This window comes from Nyctereutes procyonoides, unplaced genomic scaffold (assembly GCF_905146905.1).
Source record: "Nyctereutes procyonoides isolate TBG_1078 unplaced genomic scaffold, NYPRO_anot_genome, whole genome shotgun sequence".
Lineage (NCBI taxonomy): Eukaryota > Metazoa > Chordata > Mammalia > Carnivora > Canidae > Nyctereutes > Nyctereutes procyonoides.
Genome location: NW_026575043.1, coordinates 52553697 through 52578305, shown reverse-complemented (window position 1 = coordinate 52578305; position 24609 = coordinate 52553697).

The window sequence follows — 24609 nt, the reverse complement described above, 5'->3', positions numbered from 1 at the left end:
ATCTGCACACAGGAGCACCTGTTTTTCTGCCTCTAGAAGCGCGAAGTGCCCAGCATGGGTCCCCAGCCAGCCTCTCCCTGCAGGAGGCTATGATCACCCCAGTGTTACTCAGAGATGTCAGCATTTTCTCCCTGTCTGGTCTGCCCTGCAGGCGGAGTTTAAGGCCTGGGGAGGAAATGACCTCTTATTAATAAGGAAGCTTTGGAAAGGTAGGTGGGGTGGAGGCTACTTATGGGGGCAGCATGGTCAGATGTTAATATTCTCATCACTTACAAAAGGGGGCAAGAGTGTGGAATTCCTACCCTCTTTGTCAAACCAAAGAAGTGAAACGGTTGGAAGATGAATGTTGGTGGCTCTGAACAGCAAATTATGGAACATGACGCTTTTCATTCCGGTGTATTTATGGGATTTATATTTACCTAATAAATATAACAATGGATGAACAGCTGTTGTGAAGGGGGAGGTGTAGGCTGGGGGGGTGTTGTGGGCAATAGAAATCTGTCCTCTGGGAAGGGAGCTAGGTGGTCTTCGAAGGATTTTAATGGTGGATGGTTTGTTTGTCTTCTTGAAATTCTCGCTAACAGTTCTTGCTAACAGTTGGTGAGGCTTTCTCCCTGGGCTCTCAGAACAAAGGTGGGAATCAAACGGGCAGCAGACCTGCACAGAGCCTGGTATGCCCATGTGGGCAGTAACACAGGGTGCACGGGCTGGTAACTGGATATGCCACTCGTCCCAATGGTCAGTCCCGATGACTGTGGAACTTAATAATCTTTCAGCCTCTCTCCAGCCCAAGCAGATCTGGAAGGGCTGGTGCTAACCAAATGCAAGACTTCTGGATGGTTCTTAAAATGTCCTCCTCCCCTTTTTGATTTTCTCCAGGCCACTGCGACCTGCTGCAGTTGGGTTTTCCATGATCAAGAATGTTTAAGTTCAACAGCAGCACATGCTAAGCGAAGAAGAAGCCGAGAGTTAGAATAGAAAGATACAAGCAAGGAGGGAGACAGAAGAGGGGAGTGAGGAAAACAGGGTGGAGGGGGAGAAATGCCAAATGGTATGAAAAGGGGAAAGACATCAGAAAGTCCGGGGAGGGGGTGGGTCTGAAAGCCTGCAACTAGGAGGAGAAAACTGATGGAAAAAAGAAAGAAAAGTGAGCATATAATGGGAAAGAGGGGATCCAGGAGGGAAGGAAGGAAGGTGGGGAGGCAGGCTGGCGGGAAGGGGAGAGGGGAGAGGAAGCGAAGGTAAGGGAAAACGGGATGAAAGGGGGGGAAGAAAAGATAAGACGGGCGAAAGCCTAAGAGACCCCGAGGAGCCAAATGATGGAAAATGAAGCCAGGAGAGCTTTGAACTGCGCTGTTTGTGCAGTTCTTTCCAGCGGGCTGCTGCCACCCGCTTTTGTGGTGGCGCAGACATCTGAACTCTCAAAGGAGCTTCCGCTCCGCGCTCGGCTGGCCGCAGAAAGGCGTTTTTGCCAAAACCCCATCTTGGAACTGCAGCTCAAAGGCCATCGCGGCTGGGGCGCCAGCGGCCCGGGTTGCGGGTCCCCTTCGTTCGGGCTGGCGAGGCCCCGCGGTGTGGGATGGAGTCCCAGGCCTGCGCCCCGGGCGTCGGGGGCCGGAACCTGGGGACGGAGCGCGCAGGGGCGCGCGGCGCTGGCTCAGGTCCGCTAGGAACCCACAACCGCCTTTCTCCGGCGGGCGCGCCGAGGCCTCTTTACAACACAAACCTATAATTTACACATTTTGATTCCGCCTGTAATTTCGCCCTCGAAGCTCCGACGCCATAAAAGTCGTGGGGCCTGGCGAAGGGACCCCCACCCCACCCCCAAGGCCCCAGCTTTCCCCGAACGTCCCTGCGCTGCTCCAAATAATCGCGTGGACGGCGGCCAAGAATAACTCGAAAATAAACACAACTCCCGGGCTCCGAGCGCGGGCCGTGGGTCCCTCCCGGCCCCCACCTGGCTCTGGGGCCCAGGGGAGGAGGGGAGGCCACGCCAGAGCTCTGCGCTCAGAGCGCTGCCCGGAACCCTAAAACCCTTCCTGGACCTCTATTCAAAACTGGTGACCCGCGGGCTGGCCTTTGTCCCGCTGTCTCTCCTAGCGGGAAAATTATCTGGCTTCTGACCTCTATCCGGAAAAAAGAACAACGATGAAAAAGACCCAGCGTGGACTGGAGAGAGTTTTCCCCCCTCTAAACTCCGGGACTTCCCCGATTCGACAGGAGATCTCAATCGCATGCTACGCTGAACGCCACCCCAGGTCTGAGCGTGTGGGTGCGTGCCAAAGCTGTGCAGAAGTGCAAGGGCGCGCGCGTGCCCTCATTCGCGTGTATGTAATGAAGTGTATACCCGCCGAGGCGCGTGCACATAACTGTGTGCGCAAAGAAGATTCTGTCCACAGATAATTATACGCAAATTATCCGTGGCTCGGAACGTGCGAAAAGCCTGGGCAAACGATTATTGACGTTCAAGTAATTCCGACGTGCCGACGATATGGGGTTGCGCTAGTACCTCTACGCGCATATAATTCTTTGGGCAAATTGTTCCGTGTGCAAGTGATTTAGTGTTCGCGCCAATGATTCTACCGCTGCAAACAACTGTGCTGAAGTGTGATGCCTTAACAGAGCCAAAGAAAGGGCTCCCCCAAAAAAAATCCTTTCTCGGTGGTTGGCCAGGCTGCACATCTCCGGGACCGCCTAAGTCCCGAGAAGCAGCGCGTAAAAGAAAAGCCGTCTTGCTTCCCACGCGGGCTCTGTCCCGGCGCCCACGGGGAAGCAGAGAGGGTGGGTGTTTTCGGGTCCTCTCTTGGCCTCCCCCCAAATGCTGCTCCGCGGCGTGTGTGCGCTCCAGCAGCGTTTGCGCCGCAGCGCGCCGCGCGGTTTCGAATTCCCGCGGACGCACGGTCCCCCGGGTCTCCAATAACCGGCTGCCGCCGCAGAGCGCCCAGACCCGCCCGAGGTTTCCCCAGCGTCCGAGAGCCTCCGGAACCTTTCCCCGGGCGGGGTGCAGCCGGCCCAGGGCAGCACCCCCGGGAGAAAGCGAAAGTCCTCGCGCTGCGCGGAAGGCTGGCGCGCGCGCTGCAAACCCCAGTGGGCAACCACTGGGGAGAAGTGGGAGAGCAAGCCCATGTGTCCCCCACGGGCACTGCAGTGGCGAAGCATGTCCTGGCGAAGGCGGTCCCTCCCAGGGCGCACACGTGTGCCCAGAATTATAATACAATATAACACATCGTAATATCCGATATTATACTGCGTTTACCTTCCATTAGGATGTGTATATTGTGTTAGGCTGTGCTTATGTGTTTGTTACGACGTGCTGTGATATTGTATCTCTCAATCTCACTACCATGTGCCCCGCGCACCTACTGGCTTATTTGATTCCCACAAAGACCCTGGAGGCAGGACTCGTTTCTCCCACTGCGCACTGCAGGTACAGAGAGGAAAAGCCTTTGCCCGGCTTTGCCCAGCGAGAAAGGGGCAGGGCTTGGATTGGAACCCAGAGCCTGAAGACTAGCAGTAGGGGGTGAGAAGCAAACGTCCACCCTCACAGCTCCGTAGGAAGATATCCCACACCGCACGCTGCCGTTTCTGGACTAGACCGGCAATATAGATGCATTTTATTGTAGGGGCACAGTGCGGCTGAGCCCAGCGGCTGCCATCCTGCACTCTGCAACCCTTTGGCTGGGAACTCGGGGCAGACGTGGCTTGCTTCTCCCAACAACCCTGCGAGGGAAGGAGTGTTATCAAGGTTCATGGATGAGGAGGAGGTTCAGAGAGGTTGGAGAGTTTGCCCGGTGCCTCTCAGCAAATGAGGAGGGGGAGAGTTTCAGGTCTGGCATTTGGACTCCAAAACGATTTTGATTTTGATAACTGCATTCCCAAGCCCACCCTGTGGCATCCCAGTTTAATTGGAGTCCAAAGGTAGGTGGAAGACTGCTGGTGGAGAACAGGCTTTAGTGAGAGGATTGGTTAAAGGCAATAAAAACTCTGGATCTCCTCTCCAAGGGGAAGGAGGTCCAGGAGTCCTAAGTCCAGTCACTGGAACCATGATTGTGGTCCTGGACCTTGCCTGTGACTCGGTTACAGTTCCACAGTCTTCCTTGGGGACCACAGAGCAGAGAATGGATCCTGCACATACCCTAACCTTCCCTCCTCTTATGGGCGGCTGGAGGGTCACTCCCTGGAGGGTCACCCCCTGGAACACAACCAAGGACACCGCTTCATCCCCTCCCTCCAGTTCTGAAAGCCCAGGGGTCACTGTGTCCTCAAAAATGTCCCCCGGGACCAGAGGATAATAACCCATCAAGGTCTTCTGGGAGTTCCCAGGGGAGAGGACCTTTTCTGCCTTGCCTCTCAGACCCTCCTGCTGCCAGGCAGAGCTCCACACCTGAGAAATGAAAACCCAGGAAAGGAATCCAGCCCCAGCCCGCCTAGATGATTCGACCCCTGGCCCAGAGCCGGGTTTCCTTTCCAAATACCCAAATTGTTGGGGAACTTCACGGACGAATTCACTGGGCTCTGTAAGTGTAGAAAGGGCTGCTATCCTTGGGTTCTGCCAGAGGTGCGAGATGCCAGAGACACCCTCTCCCCTGGAGGGGCCCTCCAGGAAACGAAAGGGTCAGAAATTGGCGCCTCGGCAGCAAAACGGTATCCGCTGGAGGCTGAGATCTGATAGACGTTTCCGAAGCTGAAAAAGTAGACTGAATTGTCCCCAACCCGCCTCCGCTGGGGTTGGAGGGGGTGCACCACTGCTAAGTGCGGGCAGGGAGTTGTTTAAACTGAAGGCACAAATACTGGACTTTTTGTTTCGTTGTGTTGTGCTCGCCTTTCAAGATAAAACGTGGATCTACACCTTCCTTGGGAAAAACGGGGCTGAAGAAATTAGACAATGATCCAGAAGTGGGGGGGGGGTTTAGCTTCCTCTCTCCCATAGATACTTAATTATCTGGCTATTTGGAACAAAGTTTAGAGGGCTAGTGTCTGCAAGATTAGAAGGAGCACTTTAATTTTCTATTTCTGAGTGAGTCTCAGGGAGTTGGAGGCGATGCGTGCTGCTCCATGGGAAACCTGGTGCCAAATTTGAGGCTCTTCCCTAGGCCATGAAGGTGGCTCGATGATGCCTCCTTTGAGAGGAAGCCAAGGTGACGGTCCTCCTCACCACTCTCATCACCGGACCCTTCTCTCCTTCCTCCATCCCAGACTCCAGCCGGGGGAAATTTGGCAAAGGAAAAAAAAAAAAAAACACCACCAGAAGTCTCTGGAAATTTCGAGTTCCGGTATATCCTTCAGAGTCAAGGCTGGGAGGATGGGACATTTCAGTCTTGCTAACACAATCTGGACAGTTGTCCCCAGAAGAGCAGACTCTGACAGGTTGGCAAAGCCAAGAAATTCTGGACAATTCGATGTAACCTAACTGGCTATCCTGCCTGTATAATGCCAGGGGCATCGGATGGGGGGCTCTGCAACAAGGTGGCGATCTCCGTAAAAAGTTTAGTGGAGTATTTCGTTTTATTTCAAAATGCACAGTCAGGGCTGGAATTTCCCCCTGGGCCACACTCGCCGCCGGGCACCGAGATCGCCTCGCGGTGGCGGCTAAGGCCCCCCGGAGCAAATCCCCGGCTCAGCTCGGAGGAGCCAGAGTGGGGGCCACTCAGAGGGGAGGGTCGCTGGGTGCACTCACAGCAGATTTCCCCACGCGGACCCAAGAAAGATGACATAAGTGGCGCTGACGAGCGCTGCCCGGCTGAAACGCGCCTAAATAAAGGGTCCGCCGGCAGCGTGGGCCAGAGGGATTGCCTCACACTCCGGAATCAGGCCCAGACACGTTTGGAAATGTTTTGCTGGCCGCCCGCCCCGCAAGGGCGACAGCCACAGCCGGCGGCCCAGGCAAAGCTGCGCCGCTGGTCACTGGCTGGCGCTGAGCGGCAGCCGCTGTGTCCTCCTCTGAGGTTGCCTTTTTTTTTTTTTTAGTGCCCTCCACATTTGTGTGCACCCTGGGGGCAGAGCTCTGCCTGCAGCACCCCAGCTGTGACCAGAAAGGCGTTACCGATGCGGAGGCAAGACTTTGGCACGGAAGGAGGCACGGTTATTTTCAACATGGGTTTCCCCCGGCGATGGGCGGGCTGCGCGAGGGGGAGAGAACCCTCCTGGCCACGGCTGGGTCCCCAGGGCCCAGAGCGGAGCCTGAAAACAATGCAATATTTCTTGAATCAATGAATGAATCCAAAAATCAGGCTTCCGATCTTAACTGTATCATCATCCCCTCTGGGACACCGAATGTCTCTCTCTGGCCTGCGTCCCCTCTGCAGAGTAACAGAGCAGCCTTGTGGCCCCTGCCAGGCTCTCACGACTCAGTCATAATAAGTGAAAACCACAAAAATATCTGACACTCATGGGCCACCTATGCTTTTCATCGAGCTTTATGATCACTTACTCGCCTGACAATTATTAGGGGTAGAGGCTGTTATATCCCCATTTTACAGATGAGCAACCAGGAGCTCAAATACACTAACTCAGACCACCTGGTTCATGCGGGGGTTTCATGAGTGAGTCCTGTGCTCTAGAGGCCGCATCTAGGGCACGATGAGCACCAAGCCCATCGCCCCCTATTTCTCCAGACTCTTAAGACAACCCTACACAAGTCCTCCCAACCGCACAGGGGATCTGCTTCTCCCCTAGCTGCGTATCTGGAGCCGCGCAGTCCAGCCAGACTAAGCCCAGACGCTCAAAGGAGGCTGTAAGCGGCTCTAAACTTCTGGATCAGGGCTGGGACCCCTAACGTCTTGGGCTGCCGTGTTTGCGTGCCCTAACTCAGGAGGCAGAAGAAAGGGGTTTTCTGCTTTCCTGCCCAACGCTGCATATTAAAATACTGCTTGGAATTCCTCAAGCCCGGAAGAATGTAGAGTGGGCACAGGTTACAACGAAAAGGGTCCCGAGAAAGGTCACCCATAGACAGATGTGACCCACCCAAGACCTTGTGCCTTGGCGCTGTGCGCCCCACCCGCATCTTTACGCACTGGCACAATTGCGCCCGGGCGTGTTTGGCTCAAGCCTAGATCCCGCCCGCGGGTCTCCAGTCCCGCCTGGCTTGGGCCACTGCGCACTAGTCAGCATAATGAATGGAGAGAGAAAAGAAGGGGTGGGGAGGGAGGGGGCATTGTGACGGGGGGGGGTGAAATATCTTGGAAATAATACACTGAGAGAAGGAAATATGGACAACAGTTTATCAGCGCCCCCGCCCCCATTGCCCGCATGTTTAAAACCCCTAAGTAATTTTAGATTGTGTCTTCAGTTAATATATCTCTCTCCCTTTCCCGCGGGCTGACAGGGAAGCGCCGTGGCTGCAAGATGTCTGCAAAAAAAGGGTCTTTAAGAGTTTCCACATTGTTTAGCTACACAAATGTGTTTGTGGTTCCCGAGGTCCTCCCCCTCCCCCACCCGCCTCCGAATCTCATTTCACTTTATGACTCCAATTGTTTGAGGATGCCCGCGCCACATAAATCCTGCTTCGAGATTAATCTCTCTGCTCGCTCGCGCGGGGCGCAGTTATTTTTTTTTTTTTTTTGGAGTTCTTTAAAAGAGGGCGCCGGGCGGAGATTTATTAACAAGGAAAAATAGTTTATTTTTATAGTCGACCTCAGAAAAGTGGGGGTGGGAGCGGGCCAGGGAAGGGGAGTCGCTCAGATGGATAAACAATGAGGCTGGAGGGGCTGGGGTGTTAAAGACCTTTTCAGCTAAGCGTGGGCTGGCGACTTGAACTTTTCTCCTGGCTACCCGCAGCTCGGCTGTGGATGCGGGGCCGGCTGTGCAAGGTGTGCCCGTGTGGGTCTGCTGACCGACTGTGTGTGTGTGTGCGCACCTGTGTGTGGATGGGCATCCCACACACTCCTGGGGACAAGTCTCTTCGAGAGAGACATGGTCCCCAAGGGTGTTCCCCAAACTAGCCTCTGCCCGGAGCTGCGATCTTCCCTTCCGTTGAAGTTAAGTGACTTTAACGTGATCTACACGGATGGCCGTCAAAGGTCTGCAGAGCACTGGATGCTCTTTGTGAAATTGTGAACGTTTGGTGTATTTTTCTGGAGAAAATCCATAGTTTTCAACAGCTTCTCTGTGGATACCTTGTCATCCGAAAGGTTAATGGCCCACTAATTAAGGAAAGAGCTAAGCAGGGCCTTTTACCTTCCCACTCGCTCTATGCAAGTTTTTGTATTTCAAACCAGCTTAGTAGGTGTCATTAAAGAGTAACAATGACCATTGGCCACCCTGGTAACCTAGGGCATTTTGGAGGTCGATTTGGGCCCCATTTTGCACTCATGATACTTGGGGATTCTTACCCCGTGTTAGATTAAGGGCCAGGGGGCCTGAGCTTGGCTTTTAGCCTCTAACCAGCCGCCTTGACCTTGATGGCAGTGGCAGCCCTTTCCTACAGTCAGTTTCCCTTTAAGCTTTTGGAAGGAACATTTTTGAGATGTCTATACACTGATGTTGTGCTGTCTCTCACAGCCAACTGCCTTGAGAGTGAATGCAGGAGAAGAACACCCAATCTGGAACGCTCCACCTGGCACGAAGGGTAAAAAAACCCTGAAGTCCTGGTGCGGAAGAGAGGTTCTTAACCTTCCGTAGAATGTAGACCTTTGGAGAAGCTCATAAAAAGATGGCCTTTCTCTGCACCAAAGAAAAAAAGCACTTCAGTAGTCGATTTTGCATATAATTTTCTGGGGTCCCTGGGCAGGTGAAGGTCCCCTGCTGAAAGCGAAGAGATGCAGCGCAAACGCTGAGCAGTGCCTGAGGAGGGGGCTCAGCCCCGAAAGCTGACCAGTCAGAGCCCCGTTCAGTGTTGCCAGAGCGAGCAGAGCAGGGGGAGAGGGTGACAGGAGTACTCCCCGCCTTTGATTCGCAGACCCGGGCACAGCCGGAGACCGCCCGGCACCGCGGCGTCTGTCTGTCTGCGCGTCTGCCTGCGGGTCCCGGCTGTCCCGAGTGAACTGGAAGGGCATTGGGAGCGCACTGGATCAATGTGAGGGTGGGCCCTGGAGAGGCCTTCCTGGGGGCCGGGATCGGCAGCAATCTCCCAGGACCCAGTCCTGAGCAGCAACTCGCTGCTCGTTTAGGGTGGGTGCTGGAGTTAAAGGCCTTGAAGGCGCACTTGGCTGGCGTCTGCAAGCCTCTCTGCAGTTCACTGACTCGGGTGCTATTCTCCCCAGACATCTTTCCCCGGGACTGGGGACACCTGTTCAGGGCAGAAGCAGGCCATAGTTCAACCTGTTTGATCCCACCTGGGTCCCCATCCAGGGGAACGCACATCCCAGGCAGCTGTGCTGCTTGGTTGACTCTAGACGGTGCCAGAATTTTCTAAGCATAGACCACCCAAAATAAGCCTCTTTCTATTTTCAAACGATCTTTCAAATTATCACCTTACCAAACCCCAACAACCCACTTAGTAGCTATTAGAATCTGTCCCTGCAAGATGAGAAGGACAGGCCCAGAGAAGTTAAGCTACTAGCCAGAGAGTGCACAGTAAAAACCTGAGAGCATCAGGGCTTCAGACTCCAAATCCCTGTCATCTTCCCAATCAGCCTCTTACCACGGGCCCTCGCACCCCAACACGCAGGTACCCCCATATGTGTGGTAACGTCGCGGTGGAACAGAGCGCACACCGCTCCTGGTTGGAGCCTGTCAAGCCCAGCCGTGGGAAAGTGACAGGGCGCCCAGGAAGTCAAGCGCGGCTCCCGGGCGCACCCTTACTGACAACTTGGGGGGCACGGCCTCTGTCCTAGTACCTCCTCTCCTCCCCCCTGCACCCCACGACATCCCTACCCTGAGGCCCTCTGGCTGCCAGGTTGCACTGACCCCTGCCATTCCTGCCTTTTGCCTCCACCTCCATGCCCCTCCCCCGCTCTGGTTCTCATAAAATACCAGCCTTTTCCAAGCCCGGAGGGAACACTGCCCTAAGGGTGGAGGCGCCGTCAGTTGCTCCCCACCCACCTGATGATGCCTTACCTGGTCGCGGGGATGGACGCAGGCCTGCCCTGGCAGCCTAAGCGCGCACTTGCGTGCACCCTGGCGTGAAGCGCTCCATCAAGCATCCACTGGCCTCCAGCCGCGTTTCCGGTTGTAGCACTGGGCGCCCCCCGAGCGGGCCGATAAGCTATCGGGCGGCCGGGCCCAGGAGGGCGGTCAGCGGCGAGCCAGGGCACCTCCGGCCGGCTCCCGGCTCTGGGCCCGGCTGCCTGCCAGCAGCGCTCAGGACAGCAGCGAGATGCCTGCCGAGGTGTTTCTGGTTACAATCACCTCACACACAGGCCTGCATTCCGCCCCCGCCCCCCCCATCCTTACCATTATGTCTGAAGTCACACCTTCTCCGGGCCTGGGGAGCTTTGCCGGGGTGGGGGCGATGAGTGCCTGAGTGCCCGGGCCAGAGCTGTTGATCCACAGAACTCCAGCAGGTCCGTGAAAAAGGAATATTTTGGTGGTCAGAAAATCAGCATTGAGTAGACACGCTGCCCGTCTCTATCCACCACGAGTTTTCTAACAATTTATCCGGGGCTGCTGTGTGTTCCTGATTATTTTCTGGAAGGACTGAGGCATACCGCTTAATGGGTCGTTTTGTTTTCTTTTTCGGAAAATGGAGGGCTTAAGAGATACGAAGAGATTCTCGGGAGAAAACTAATCTTGGCCCTCACTTAGTCTGAAAAAATTCATCATCATCCTCATCATAGAGCGGCTAGCATGGATGGAGTGCTTATGCGCTTTAATTCTTCAAAAAAGGTCTGTGAGGTGTGAACTGTTTTTTCCTCGTTTTGCAGACGGAGGCTTGGAGAGGTGATGTCCCAGGGCCCCACGGCTATGGGAAGGGCAGCCCCCAATGGCCAGGCGCACAGTAGGTGTGTTATAAAGTGGCAAGTCTGAACCTTGGCAATGGAAGGAAAAAGATGCCATCACTGGTCTGTCTTGGGGAGCCGTCTGCCCCCTAAATGGCGAGCGGTCAGACCCCAAAAGGCTCCATGCCCTTTCTTCCCGACCCTCTGAAATGATTCAGGCCGGAAAAGAATTCCAAACCGAATGGCCCTTGCCTGGCCCTGGGAGTGCGGCTCCAGAGTCCAGCCCGACTCCTAGCGCTTTCCCAGGCTTTGGTAAGAACTGCGTGCGACCAAACCATTCAGGTTTCCTGCCAGCCCGGTGTCCCAGGGGTGAAAGCTTAGATCCCGGCCACCCCTTTCCAGGCTGGGTCTTATTTCTGCTCGGTTGGGCCTAGGGGCTGGGGCCCTGGCCAGGCCTCTGGGGTCACTCCAAGCTTTGTTGAGCCTCCCCCCATCTGGAGAGCAGGGCCGCCCAGGATCCACAGAGCAATTAACCTCACCCACCCTCTGCCTACCAGTTTCCTTAAAATAAATGTGACAAACGTGAGCCTAATGATCTGCGGGGGAAGATCTATATGCTTCAGGACCCTAACACATGGCTCTCTCCCTCCCGGGTGGAGCGCGCAGCCCTACTTCAAAGAGCAGCCAGTGGGTGATATCACAGAGGCTTCCTGGCTTTCAGGAAACAAACAAACAATCAACCAGATTCTTTGGGGGCAGAATTAATAGCGGCAGACACTAACACTGAGGATAATGATGATGGTGATGGTGATGGTGGACATTTATTGACTACAAGTACCGGGCTCAATGCTTAGGGTTTTACACACTAACTCATCTTTTTTTTTTTAAGATTTTTATTATTATTATTTATTTGAGAGAAAGAGAGAAAGCACGAGCGGGTGGGGGAAGGGCAGCGGGAGAGGGAGAAGCTGGCTCCTCTGCTGAGCCTTGCTTAGGCTCCACCCCAGGACCCCAGAATCAGGACCCAAGCTGAGGGGGACGCCTAACCCACTGAGCCACCCAAGCGCCCTGCTGGTTCATCTGTCCTTTGCAACAACTCTTACCAGGCCGGCCATACAATCGCCCCATTTCACAGCCAAGAACTACTGAGGTCAGGAACCCAGACCCTCACAGCTGGTAGATACAGCAGAATTTGAACTGGATCCACCAGCCATTTATATTAATAATAATAAGAGTAGTAGTAGTAGTAGTAAGTTAATTATTTAATCAAAGATTTAAAAAAATAAATGCACATGATCAAAAAAAAATCAGAACTAAGTACAAGGTGCAAGGACTCCTGACCTACACGCCTCTGGTCCCCACCTCCCCACCCCCCAGTTCCCCTCTGCGGGCCCCAAGTTTGTGTTTTGGATATCTTTTTATATTCTATATATCCTTTTAAATTGCAAATGGACCTCACTGGAGAAACTGCTCTTCACTCGGCATTTTTAGTATTCGGCTAACTTGCCAAGGCGTTCCTCAAGTACTCGGCTTTCAATCACTAATCACCTTGCAGAAAAGGAGAATGTGCCAAACAAACAAACAAACAATCAAACGGAAAAGGACACTGGTGGGGCTGGTTTCCTGGGGAAAAGTGCGGGGTCAAGTTCCGCTCAGGGTCACTAAGGCTGCAGGGGACGGAAAGGGCAGGAGGGAGGGCGGGAGGGAGAAGGAGGGCTGGAGGGGGAAGCGCAGAGGCAGGAGTGAGGATCTGGAAGGCTCAGACATCTCTGACATTCCAGTGGCAGATAGCAGATGTCCCAGGAACAAAACATGCTCATCCGCTCTTGGCACGGGGGTGTCACTGGACTTGCATTTCAGAGCAGGAGATTTTCAAGGCCTTAAATGGTCTCTGGGAGACGGGGCAGAGCCACATCCGCTCTGCTCTCTGCTTTGGGTGGAGGGCAGGCTTTCAGGGCGGGGGGCTGAGCGCCTTCAGAGCTCCGGGTGGCTGGAGCTGGGGACGAGGCTTGCCTATTTCCTATTTCGGAGCTGGCCTCCCCTGTGACACCCCCACCCCCCCTGCCGGCTGCAGGCAACCTGAAGCCATCAGCGGGCTCCTTCCATTCCTCCCCACCAGCCGCACTGTGGTCACCACCTACTTTTTCTAAATTCCCCTTGTCTGCCGGTTTGGCTCAAATCACTCATGCAGTTATCTTCCCAAATGGTGTTTACGTCCTCATTCACTTGGTTTGTAAACACGGAGCTTCTTCTTGACAAACCCTGGAAGCTCCAGGTGCCCTCCTCCGGGCAGTCCCACTGGGGGGACAGGCAGGCGGGAAGGGCCAGTGCTGGGGAATCTGTTCCGAGAAGCTGGAGAGGCCAGAACACAGGGCGAAGGGTAACACCTGCTGTAGAATTGCTAGACTCACACTATCTTGTCCCTGGTTTAGAGTAGTGATGAGCCCCGCTTTTGCCTACCTGCCCCATGGCTTTCCTTTTCCTTTTTTTTTTTTTTTTAAGATTTTATCTATTCATGAGAGACACAGAGAGGCAGAGACACAGGCAGAGGGAGAAGCAGGCTCCCTGTGGGGAGCCCAATGTGGGACTCGATCCTGGGACCCTGGGATCACAGCCTGAGCCAAAGGCAGACGCTCAACCACTGAGCCACCCAGGTGCCCCTGTCCCATGGTTTCTAGCTCTCTAGCAAAATTGTGATGTCCCCTTCCTCTTGGTCCTCTTGTGTTTCCCACTGCCTCTCTCTCTCTCTCTCTCTCTCTCTCTCTCTCTCTCTCTCCTGTGTGACTTTCTCTCCCTCCTTCCTTCCATCCCTCCTCTTCCTTTCCCGTCTTTCTGCCCTCACCTACCTGTCATCCTCTCCTCCCCCTACAGCCATCTCCTTTCTCACTCTTTCTTTCCCTCTCTCCTCTGACCTCCCTTTTTCTGGGAGGGAGAATCATAATGAGAAATGCACGCCAAGTTTCTGGGGAGCCTTCCAATTCAGGGGCTTTGGGGAGCTGATCTCAACTAAAACAGTGGGTCTCTTTTACAATACTAGAGGGACTGTAAATTGAAACAGCCTAAATGGAGGCGCTTGGGCAGCTTGCAGTTTATGTGAAAATTGCATGCATGGCTGTTACACTTCTACAAAGTTTTCTAAAGAAATAACCAGAAGTGTGGACAACTATCTGTAAACATGTCCATAGCAGTGAACTGGGTCACAACCAAAATAGTTCAGAATTTAGATATGCCAAAATAGGAGATTGGTAAAATCATGTTTTCTCTGTAGATAGAATACTATGTAGTCACTAAATATCCAATTTTAAGTGAGAAAAATAGATTTTTAAAAATATTTTATTTATTTACTCATGAGAGACACACAGAGAGGCAGAGAAACAGGCAGGGAAGAAGTAGGCTCCCTGTAGAGAGCGTGATGTGGGACTCAATCCCAGGACCCTGGATCAGGACCTGAGCTGAAGGCAGATGCTCAACCGCTGAGCCACCCAGAATCCCTGAGAAAAACAGATTTAAGGTAGTACATAACTTTATGATTCCACCTTCTGTATGTGTGGGCATCTGCAGGTGCAAATTACATACACATTAAGAAGATGATGTGTAGGGATCCCTGGGTGGCGCAGCGGTTTGGCGCCTGCTTTTGGCCCAGGGCGCGATCCTGGAGACCCGGGATCGAATCCCACATCGAGCTCCCGGTGCATGGAGCCTGCTTCTCCCTCTGCCTGTGTCTCTGCCTCTCTCTCTCTCTGTGACTATCATAAATAAATAAAAATTAAAAAAAAATCTTTAAAAAATAAAAAAATAAAAAAAGAAGATGATGTGTGTATGGTTTTACTTGCATGTGGAATCTGAAACCAAAATGAATGAACAAAACAAAACAAAGCTCATAAATACAGAGAACAGATCAGTGGCTCTCAGAGGGGTGGGGAGTGAAGGGGGGGCAAAACGGATCAAGAGGTGCAAACTTCCACTTATAAAAAAAATAAGGGGCACCTTATGGGCAAGTGAGGGCTTTCCTGGAGCTTTCTTCACCCTAGCAGCCTAGGTTCTGGATTCTGGGGGTTCCTAAACCAATTATACCCCACTCACATGAGTGGGGCCACAGCGGGAGGAGGAGGGTGCTCTCTGCTGGGAGTTGTACTTCAGTGATGAGCTGGCTGAGAGGACCCAGCAAGGACTGGCAAAGGGGCAAAGTCTGGCAAAGTCTATTAGGTGGGCTTGCAGGAAGAAGTTATTCTGAGGGGCCCAAGTTAACCTTGAGAGGCTCGTGGTCGCAAGGAGGCCTGGGGGACATTTGGTTGCTATTATGAATGAACAAACCCAGTGAAGCTGAAACAGGAAAATAGCAAAGTCGGACATCTCAGGAGGCTGGAGAGAGGCCCAGTGACCCCAGGGCTAAGTAATTCCAAATGGTCTTTGAAACCTTTGACAGTGGGGCCACTGAAACCTACAGGCAATGGGGTGGGGGGGCAGAGGTCCCATTACAAAGGGGACTGAGGTTCTAGGCACTGAGCCATTTTAAAGGAAGTTAATTATTGCCCTCTCTGGCCGAAGTCCTCAAAGGAAACCCCCAGAAGAAGATGTTGGTACCACCGGCTGCAGAAACCTGCATGCTTGCATCTGGGAGAAGGGTGAAGGGGACATTTTCGCAGCTGGAGACCGAGCCCTATAGGCCCAGCAACCAGAATGGCAGCCTGGCAGCCTCGTGGGTTCTGTGTGGCCAGTTCCCCCGTGGCGCCTGGGATGTGGCGGCCACTGACCCATCACCACTCGATGTGGACGCATCCTGATCCTTTAGTTCCTTACTATCCTTTGCCTTTGTGCCGCTGGTCACACCTTTCTTGCGACATCGCTCCAAGGGCGTGTCTGGGATCACCTGCTTCCCTATCACCTGATGGATGGGTCACAACCAGTGATTTCCCGGGTCCCATCCCAAACTTATGGATCCAAATCTCTGATCTGTAGCATCTGTGATTTTAACGCTCATCCCGGGTCACTCCTATGCTCCCCACAATTAGAATGCTGCTGCAGGTGTCACTGCGGCTCACTTCTAGAAGATTGCAAGGCATAAGGCAAAGAAACAAGTTACACAAAGTCCATATTATTCCCACCACTTATTTTGTGTTTATTACAGGTAAATATCCTATGTAAATATTACACTTACCATTTATTTCAGATTTATTATGTGTCAGGCACCCTGTGGAGAAGTGTGGGTGTATTATCTCATTTCTTCCTGAAATAATCCCTTCAAGGAGGTAGTAGACCCATTTTGAGGGGGGGGGGGTCTGGGGGGGGTCTGTTGCAGGAGGGGAATGGGGAGGTGAAGTGACTTTCCCAAAGGCATGCACCTTTCATCCACAACGACAACCATAGCAACAATAGCAAAACTGGGCATCATTTAGTGAGGGCCTCTCGGGAGCCAAGCACTGTGCTAAGCATAGATTTTTAACATTTTTTATTTAACCCATATAAGTTAACTGGACATGGATTGTTTAATTTTGTTCTCACAGCTGGGTAAGGGAAGCATCATCATTATCACCATTTTATAGATGAGGCCTGGGGTGATTCGTGTCCCGTGGCCACAGAGCAGAGAAGCAATGACGGCAGGACCGCACCCTGCCTCATCACTCTCACAACCTGCAGCATGTGGTGTGGGACTCAGGCCACCTCCCAGCCATAACCCCGAACTATTCTCCTATGTAGCTAGACAGCTATAAACCTTAGATCGGCTTTTGGTCTAGTAGAATATGGAAATAGATGCCAAGGTTCCTGAGGAGCAGAGATGATGTAGAACAGAGAGTGGGCATTCTGGATGCTTGCCTTGAATTTTTGTGGGGTCATCTCTTCCTCGGTTAGTCCACCTGCTAAAGGGGCCCCCAAGAGTGGTCCAGCAAGAGTTCCACAGAGCAGTCAAGGAACCATTTAGGGAAAGAACAATGGGCCAAGAGTGAAGAAGTCAGGTCCTGATTCCAGAGCTGACCCCCAACTCATGAGCCCCGGCAAGGCAGTCCCCTCCCAGGGCCTCAGTTTCCATGATTATCCATCACTCTGAGACCCCATGTTCCTGAATGCTACCTATCTTGACCTTCCAGTTCAGGCTGTCTCTGAGCCCCTTCTGCTAGCTCAGAGGCTCAGTTCTTAGAGCAAAAGTAATAATAATAACAACAACAATAATAATAATAATAAATCAACAACAATAAATTAATAAAATCTAGGATGTTGGCAATTAAAATGTCCCAAAGTGCAAGTGGACTTGGGGTGTTTTCCCAGTCATTAAAAAGGGAAAATCAGCCTCCCTAAAACAAAAACAAAAACAAAACAAAAAAAAAACAAAGTCTCCTCTCACTGTAAGTGTGGGTTATCAATCGGAATTCTGATGACTTTGGGGCTGACAATTTTAACAACCACTTAAGTCTCACCCTGCGCCTTTTATCTGAGCACTACACAAACATTGTTAAACACACAGGCTGAGGCTAGAGACAATGGTATCATCTTCGAGGGGAGAAGACCCAGAAAACTGAAGTGTCCGCAGGCCACTCCCTCCCACTCTTCCTTCAACAGACCTAATCAATGGCCTGGCTTGGCTTAGAATTAATAAGTCTGGACTCTTGCACTTTTGACCTGGCTGTTAGATAACAATTCCTTTAGCTAGGCCATGGGTTATTAGACATGAAGAGTTCAATTTGATAAATAGATGACGTTTTATTTATCTCAATTTCTGGAGAAGTCGTGTTTATTTTTAAAGCGAAGAATGTAATTTATAAATAATTTATTTGCACGGTATGAGTTAAAACATAGAGCCCTTATGGGAGAAAAAAATTAACCAGAAAGCAACTATTATACTTTATTGATTTAAAAATAAACAAAAACAGAAACTGGAGGTTTTCTACCTGAAATTTTCTCCTCCTTTTTGGTCTCCTCGATATCTGCTGCAGTGGCATTCTGAATCATGGTTCTATTATTTCAAATTGAGCCTCATGAATGAAAATGGCTTTCTCGCTTGCCACAGAGCAGTTTTAATTCTGTGATGACTTTTAATTCTGTAAAGGTGGAAGCAGGGTAACCGTTCCCAAACTGGGTTAAATGGGTTAAATGAACAATGGGTTAGATGGGTTAAATGAACAATGATAATCATTCATTCACTCACTTTCCCTCTCCCTCTCCCTCTCTCTCTTCTCTCTCTCTCTCTCTCTCTCTCTCACACACACACACACATAAGTATTGTGAATGGAAAACAAACAGGTTACAAAATAGTTTGTCTTTTCTTCAAAATATTTAAATGTTCTAGCAAAGTAACAAATACATGTGAACTCTGACCCAGCAATTTCACATCCAGATATACTTACAAATTTATGCAAGGATGTATCGACAAGGCAGTCACTGCAGCATTGTTTAGGATAACATAAACTTGGAAGCATTTTAAATAGCCAACTGTAGGGATCTGGTTACATCGTGGCTTAACCCCTATGGTGGAATACTATACAGCCATTAAAAGGACAAAAAAGGGAACTGTGTGACATATGTTGCTAAAGAAAAAGCAAAGACTCATAACGGTGGGTCTAGTATGTGTGAATGTGTGTAAAATAGGAAAATGAAGTTTAAGGAAGTGAAGAAAAATTGCTCTGGGCTGGGGAATGGAGCTGCAGGTGTCAGAGGCCGAATTTTCACTCTCTATGCTTTTGTAGCTATGGAAATGAGAACTATGTGAATGTTTTCCCATTGAAAATATAGGGCTTCTGGGCAGTTCAGTCGTTGTCAGACTCTTGATTTCAGCTCAGGTCATGATCTCAGGGTAGTGAGATTGAGCCCCTTAAGAAGTGAAGCCTGCTTAAGATTCTCTCCCCCTCTGCCCCCACCCCATCCCCCTACCCACCCTCAAGCACACATGCTTGTTCTCTCTCTCAAAAAAGAATGGAAAGTATATATAGTCAAAGAATACCTGTGAATTTGCATAAAACTATGTTTAAAAAGACATGTAGAGTTGGCTTTCTCTGGGTATCTTGGTCTGCTGATGCTTTTACATTTTTTTCACTTTTGTTTGTTCATATTTTCTGATGCTTCTGAAATGCACATAGAGTTCTTTTGTAGATATAAAAAAAAAGAAAAGAAAGGAAGGAAGAAAATGATTTTCCCTTCCTCACTCTCAATGGAATAGATTCCTTTATATGTGTATTAAATACCTCTGAAGTCGTCACTGTAAAATGACTAGGGGTGGGGGAGAGACAGGGGAAAAGACTAATAAAAAGAGGTTTATGGGTATTTGGGTGGGATGAGAAGGACTTCCAGATGCATGAAAGCCAAGATTTGAGAAGAGAGAGGGGGGCCCTGTACCAGGTTGGAGATGCACTTCTGAAGTTTATGGTTGCCCTGGGTCCTTATGGTTGCCTGGGAACCCCAAATGCCCAGCACTCAGGATGATTGCTCAGTGAGAAAAGGGAGAGAGGGGAGAAGCAGTTGGGATCCCCTTTCTTTTTTTATGTATATTTTTTATTGGAGTTCGATTTTCCAACATATAGTATATCACCCAGTGCTCATCCCGTCAAGTGCCCCCCTCAGTGCCTGTCACCCAGTCACCCCACCCCCCTGCCCGCCTCCCCTTCTACTACCCCTTGTTCGTTTCCCAGAGTTAGGAGTCTCTCATGTTTTGTCACCCTCTCTGATTTTTCCCACTCATTTTCTATCATCCCCTAATCCTTTCACTATTTTTTATATTCCCCGTATGAGTGAAACCATGTAATGATTGTCCTTCTCCGACTAACTTACTTCACTCAAAGATGAATGGATCAAGATGTGGTGTGTATATGTATATATACAAAGGAATATTACTCAGCCATTAGAAATGACGAATACCCACCATTCGCTTCAACGTGGATGGAACTGGGATCCCCTTTCAAGGATGAAGAAGCTCAGATGTTGAATGAGGCCTCTCAAAGGTCCCCCACAACCAAGAAGAAGAGATTCTGGGATTCCTTTTGTGGTGAGAGCTCCTTCCTTTCGAGTGATAATGATGCCAAGAAGAACGTCTAATTACATTCAAATGCTTACCCCATGGCAGACCGTGGGCAAAATAGTCTCTGCACATTGTCTTGTGTAACTTCACAGTTTATTATGAGGATAAAATAGGATAACACCCCTTGGGCAGTAGACAACCCTTGGAACTGACCATGGCTACATTCTCTATCCTGTCTTGTCAGTAGGTTAGGTCTAAGAGGTAACTGTGGTCATCTAGTTACTGAGGCACTGTTCATATGTGTTCCCGTGTTCATTTTCAGCATGATGGTTGAGCTTGTAAGTGCCAGCACCTGAAATTCGTGGCTGAAGAACTTCTTTTGCACTAGAGCCTGCTCTGCTTGCTCAGAGGCAAACTGGAATTGCCTCCAGGGTAGGTTACTCTGCAGAGTGTTGTCTACACTGAATCCCACAAATCCCTGGGGGCCACAGGAGTAACCCACTTGATTCCATAACCTGTGCTGACTTCCTCCCCTCCCCACCACTCTCTGTTCACCTCCTTGCAGTTTTCCCTGGGATCACCTCCCAAGTCAACTACTTGCCCTCAAAGTCTTTTTATTTTTTATAAAGATTTTATTTATTTATTCATGAGAGACATGGAAAGAGAGACAGAGACATAGGGAGGGAGAAGCAGGCTCCCCGCGTGGAGCCCGACATGGGACTCAATCCCGGGACCCCAGGATCATGACCTGAGCCAAAGGCAGACACTTAACCACTAAGCTACTCAGGCACCCCTGTCCTCAAAGTCTTGTCTCAGGCTCTGCACCTGGGGACTCAGCCTAAGACATCTACGGTGACCCCATCCTGTGCACTTTTAAAAACAAATCTGCTTCTCTCTTATACTTCCTCTTCCGCAACAACTTCCATCAATGGAGCATTTGAGCAAATCTCTTTCACATCTCTTATCTCAATTGAACTCCCCCCTCCCCATTCTGTGAGACAGATAGGCAGGCATTACCACCACCCCCCTCCTTTTACAGATAAGGAAATTGAGAATGAGCGAGATGGTGTCATTTCCCCAAGAACACACACAGTGAGGATCTGGGCTTCTGATTCTACTCCCCGCCCCCCCACCGCCCGGACCATTAGATTATCTGTCTTCTCTCGTAAGAGTAGCGTCCACTTACATATCATTGTGTATTTTTTTCTGGGTAGTATCTCATTCAAAGTTTCCAATGACTCCATTTTATTGCCATTATCATTATCATTTATAGGTGAAGAATCTGAGGCTGATAGAGCCACTTAGTCACCTGGTTAATAATAGGTCTTCTGATTCTGTGACCCCAGGCTACCTCTGCTCCTCTCACTTACCTGTTGTATGGTTTATACAGAGGTGACTGTAGACACAGGAGAGCTTCAGAGGCATCCAGAAGCTGAATAGATTATTAAATCGTTCTTGACAGTAAACTGGCCCATGCCACTTAGCAGACAAGTTGCATTTTAAAAAAACATCTGCAGGAACTTTGCCCGAACCTTCATGTGCTTTATGGTGGGGGATTGGCAAGGTCTAGAAGTAGGATAAACCTTCAGTTCTTGATTTTCTGGTTTGTCTTGGGGGATATAAGGAGGGATTTGGACTTTGGGGGAAGGGATCATTGTGAGAACCAACCACAATAAATTCACAAAAATGTGGGGTAAGCAAGGGTCAGTCTGCCCTGTTGACTTCTCGAAATACAATCATGTTGACTGCTCATCATGGTACATCCCTGAATGTGATGATCAATCCTACTAAATCCATTGTCCTTGCCAGTGATTGGTTAAAGAGGGTATCTGTGATACAATTCTGATCATTGACATATTAAACAGAAGTTTTCTGGGAGGAAGGCGGCTAGTTTCCAAAATGGCCTCTCCACCAATAAACCAGACCTCCCAGTCTGATTTCTTGCTTGGGTTGTCTTGGGTTGTCTCCTCCCATTGAATCTGTGCTGGCTCTGGGACTTAATTTTGACTCAGAGGATACAGTGACAGTGATGTTGTGTGACTTCAGGGGCTAGGTCATAAGCAGCCTGTAGCTTCCAACTACGTCTCTTGTTTTGGGGGAAGCCAGCTGCTGCATGAATTCTGATTGCCTGGAGACCACCATGCTGTGGGGAAGCCCAAATGAACCACATGGAGAAGCTGTGTGGAGAGAGAGAGAGCTGCCTGGCTGTCCTCCATCATTTCCCCAATCCCAGCTGAAGCTCTAGATGAGAAGCCATCTTGGGCGCTAAAGGCAGGTGACATTCAAAGGACTGCAGCCCCAATGGTCATCTGACTGCAATGTCATGAGAGGCCCCGAGTGAGAATTACCCCATTGAACCCAGTCAACTCAAGGAACCACGAAAGAGAAACTTCTTGAGAAGTTTCCTTGCTTCTAAGAAATGGTTATAGAGAAAGATGCCCCACCCCCAACACCATCTTTTCCTCTGGACACATCAGATCTAAATAACTAAAGAACTTGGGAACACAAAAGAGCCAGTTGGGGGGCAAGGTCTACATGCTGAGGATGACCAAGAAAAGAAAGAATCTGAGTCCCCAAAGGCTTTGGAGCACTGCTGAATCAACCAGCCCTGAAACCCATCCTACCTTGAACTCCTCATTGGGTAAAATAATGCCTTCACTGTTGGCACCAGTTTGGGCTTTGTTACTTGTGCTGAAGTCTTCCTAATTTAGCCCTAGAGTAGGGAAGCTGATCTAGTCTGGCAGGCAGGAGAATACAGGGATTGGGCAAACTCAGCAGGGGGTTTGACATGGGCTCTACTTCTTCCCAGCTACATGGCCTTGGCAGGTACTTAACTTCTTGCTGAGCATCAGCTTATTCACCTAGAAAGTGAAGAGAATAGTTCTGACTACCTTGTAGGATTGCCATGAGGGGGTCAATGAATGGGTCTATGTGAATGAATCATGCCAGATGCCTGCTCCAGAGTAGACACTTGGGTTCCGAAAGCTGTGACTGTCACTAAGGCACCGTTCAGACAGGTTCTTGAGTCCTCTGGACCTCTGTCCAGCACCTCTTCAGGAAGGGAGTAGCCCAGAGATCACTTGATGAGAAGGTTTGCCAGAACATGATGTATTTCTGTCATTGTCCCAGGGCTTCCAGGATTCTAGGGTCCACCATGGCACATGAGGACCCCAGATGCCTCCCCTCCACACACCTGGCTCTTCATTGGCTCAGGGGCAACATTCCCTTTGAAGTTGGTCTGCCACAACACCTGCTCCCAACTAGTTTGAAAATTGAAGTTTAAACCCAAACCAAAGTTTCCTCTTCTTCTCTATGTTCCATTTAACTTCTCTCAATAAACAGAAGCTCACATACATTCAGCTGCCAGAGGAGCAGAGAAGCGAGGCTTGGAGGTGTTTACCTCTCATTGAGTCTGAACTGGTGACAGCTTTCCTGTGTGTGCAATGTCCTCGGTTGCTTTCATGAAGTGGAAGTGGCAACCATACAGAGGTAGAAAGTACTAGGGCAGAGGCACCAATCTCTGGCTGCCTTATTAGGGGAATGGAAAATGGGTCATCATTTGAGAGTGTCTTGGGTGTTTCACATATGACAGCAGGTACCTTACATGCAACTGGACCCTAGAATTAAAAAAAAATCAGAGGTGGAAGACAGAAGAACCAGAATTGAATATCACACTTGGCACATGCCAATTCTATTGTATCTTTGTGTGACCAGAATCTGGGTTCATTGATGTCCGTGCTGTATCTGTTGTTAAATAGTTTGAAAATTGCCCATGGGGAAAATTCTTTTAAAAATCATAACAAGTTTTCAATTTTTAAAAATGGAAATTTTGCTTCAGCTTTGGCTTTTGAGGGAAATCACCAAAAGGGGTGAGAAAAAACATATTGTCAAATGTGATTGGGTTGGAGCTGTACTTTTGAGGTTGCTGATCTCTGTGCTAATAGAGATGTAATCATTTTATGAAGGAGATGGGTCTGTCCTGAGCTGTTACATTGTCCTGTAGGACAGCATGATTTTGAGAAGAGACGTATGTGTTTGGAAGTTGCTTGTAGGGACACCTGAGTGCCTCAGTGGTTGAGTGTCTGCCTTTGGCTCAGGGTGTGATCCCAAGATCCTGGGATCGAGTCTCACATTGGGCTCCCTGCAGGGAGCCTGCTGCTCTCTCTGCCTATGTCTCTGCTGCTCTCTCTGTGTCTCTCATGAATAAATAAATAAAATCTTAAAAAAAAAGAAAGTTGCTTGCAAGGAATGGGATGGGAGGGTAGAATGATGTAAGGAGTTACCATAGGAAAGTGAGTTACTCTGGGATCAAGCAGCATTGCTTGTGGGCCTAGGTAACCAAATATGGCATGGTGGGGACCACCCTCTCCACCTTTGCTCCTTCACCGTGTGGCTTTGGAAAAGAGGAGAGAAGATTATGTTGGCAGTGGCCACCTTTCCAGGAGTCCCTTTCACAGTGGCAATGGTGGAGACATCTCAGGGCAGAAGACAGTAACCAAGGGTAGATGGTTGTGCAAGTTTGGTGTCTATAGTAGATACATTGGTTTATGAACACATTTGAAATGTAGTATCTTCAGGAATATTTGGTGATTTTTGTATTGGTCAAGGATATATGCAGTTTCAAGTGACAGAAATTGAGCTCCAATTGACTTAGCCAAAAGGAATCTATTATTTCATGAAACTGGCAGGTCCAGAAATAGCAATGGTTCCAGGCATGGCTTGACCCAGGGGCTCCAATGGTATTGTCAGTTTCTCATTTTCCTTGTCTCTAAAACATTAAAAATAAGTGATGTGGGTTCAGGCAATGTTGTCTTGTGGATAAAATCATCAGATGAAAGGCTGACAAGG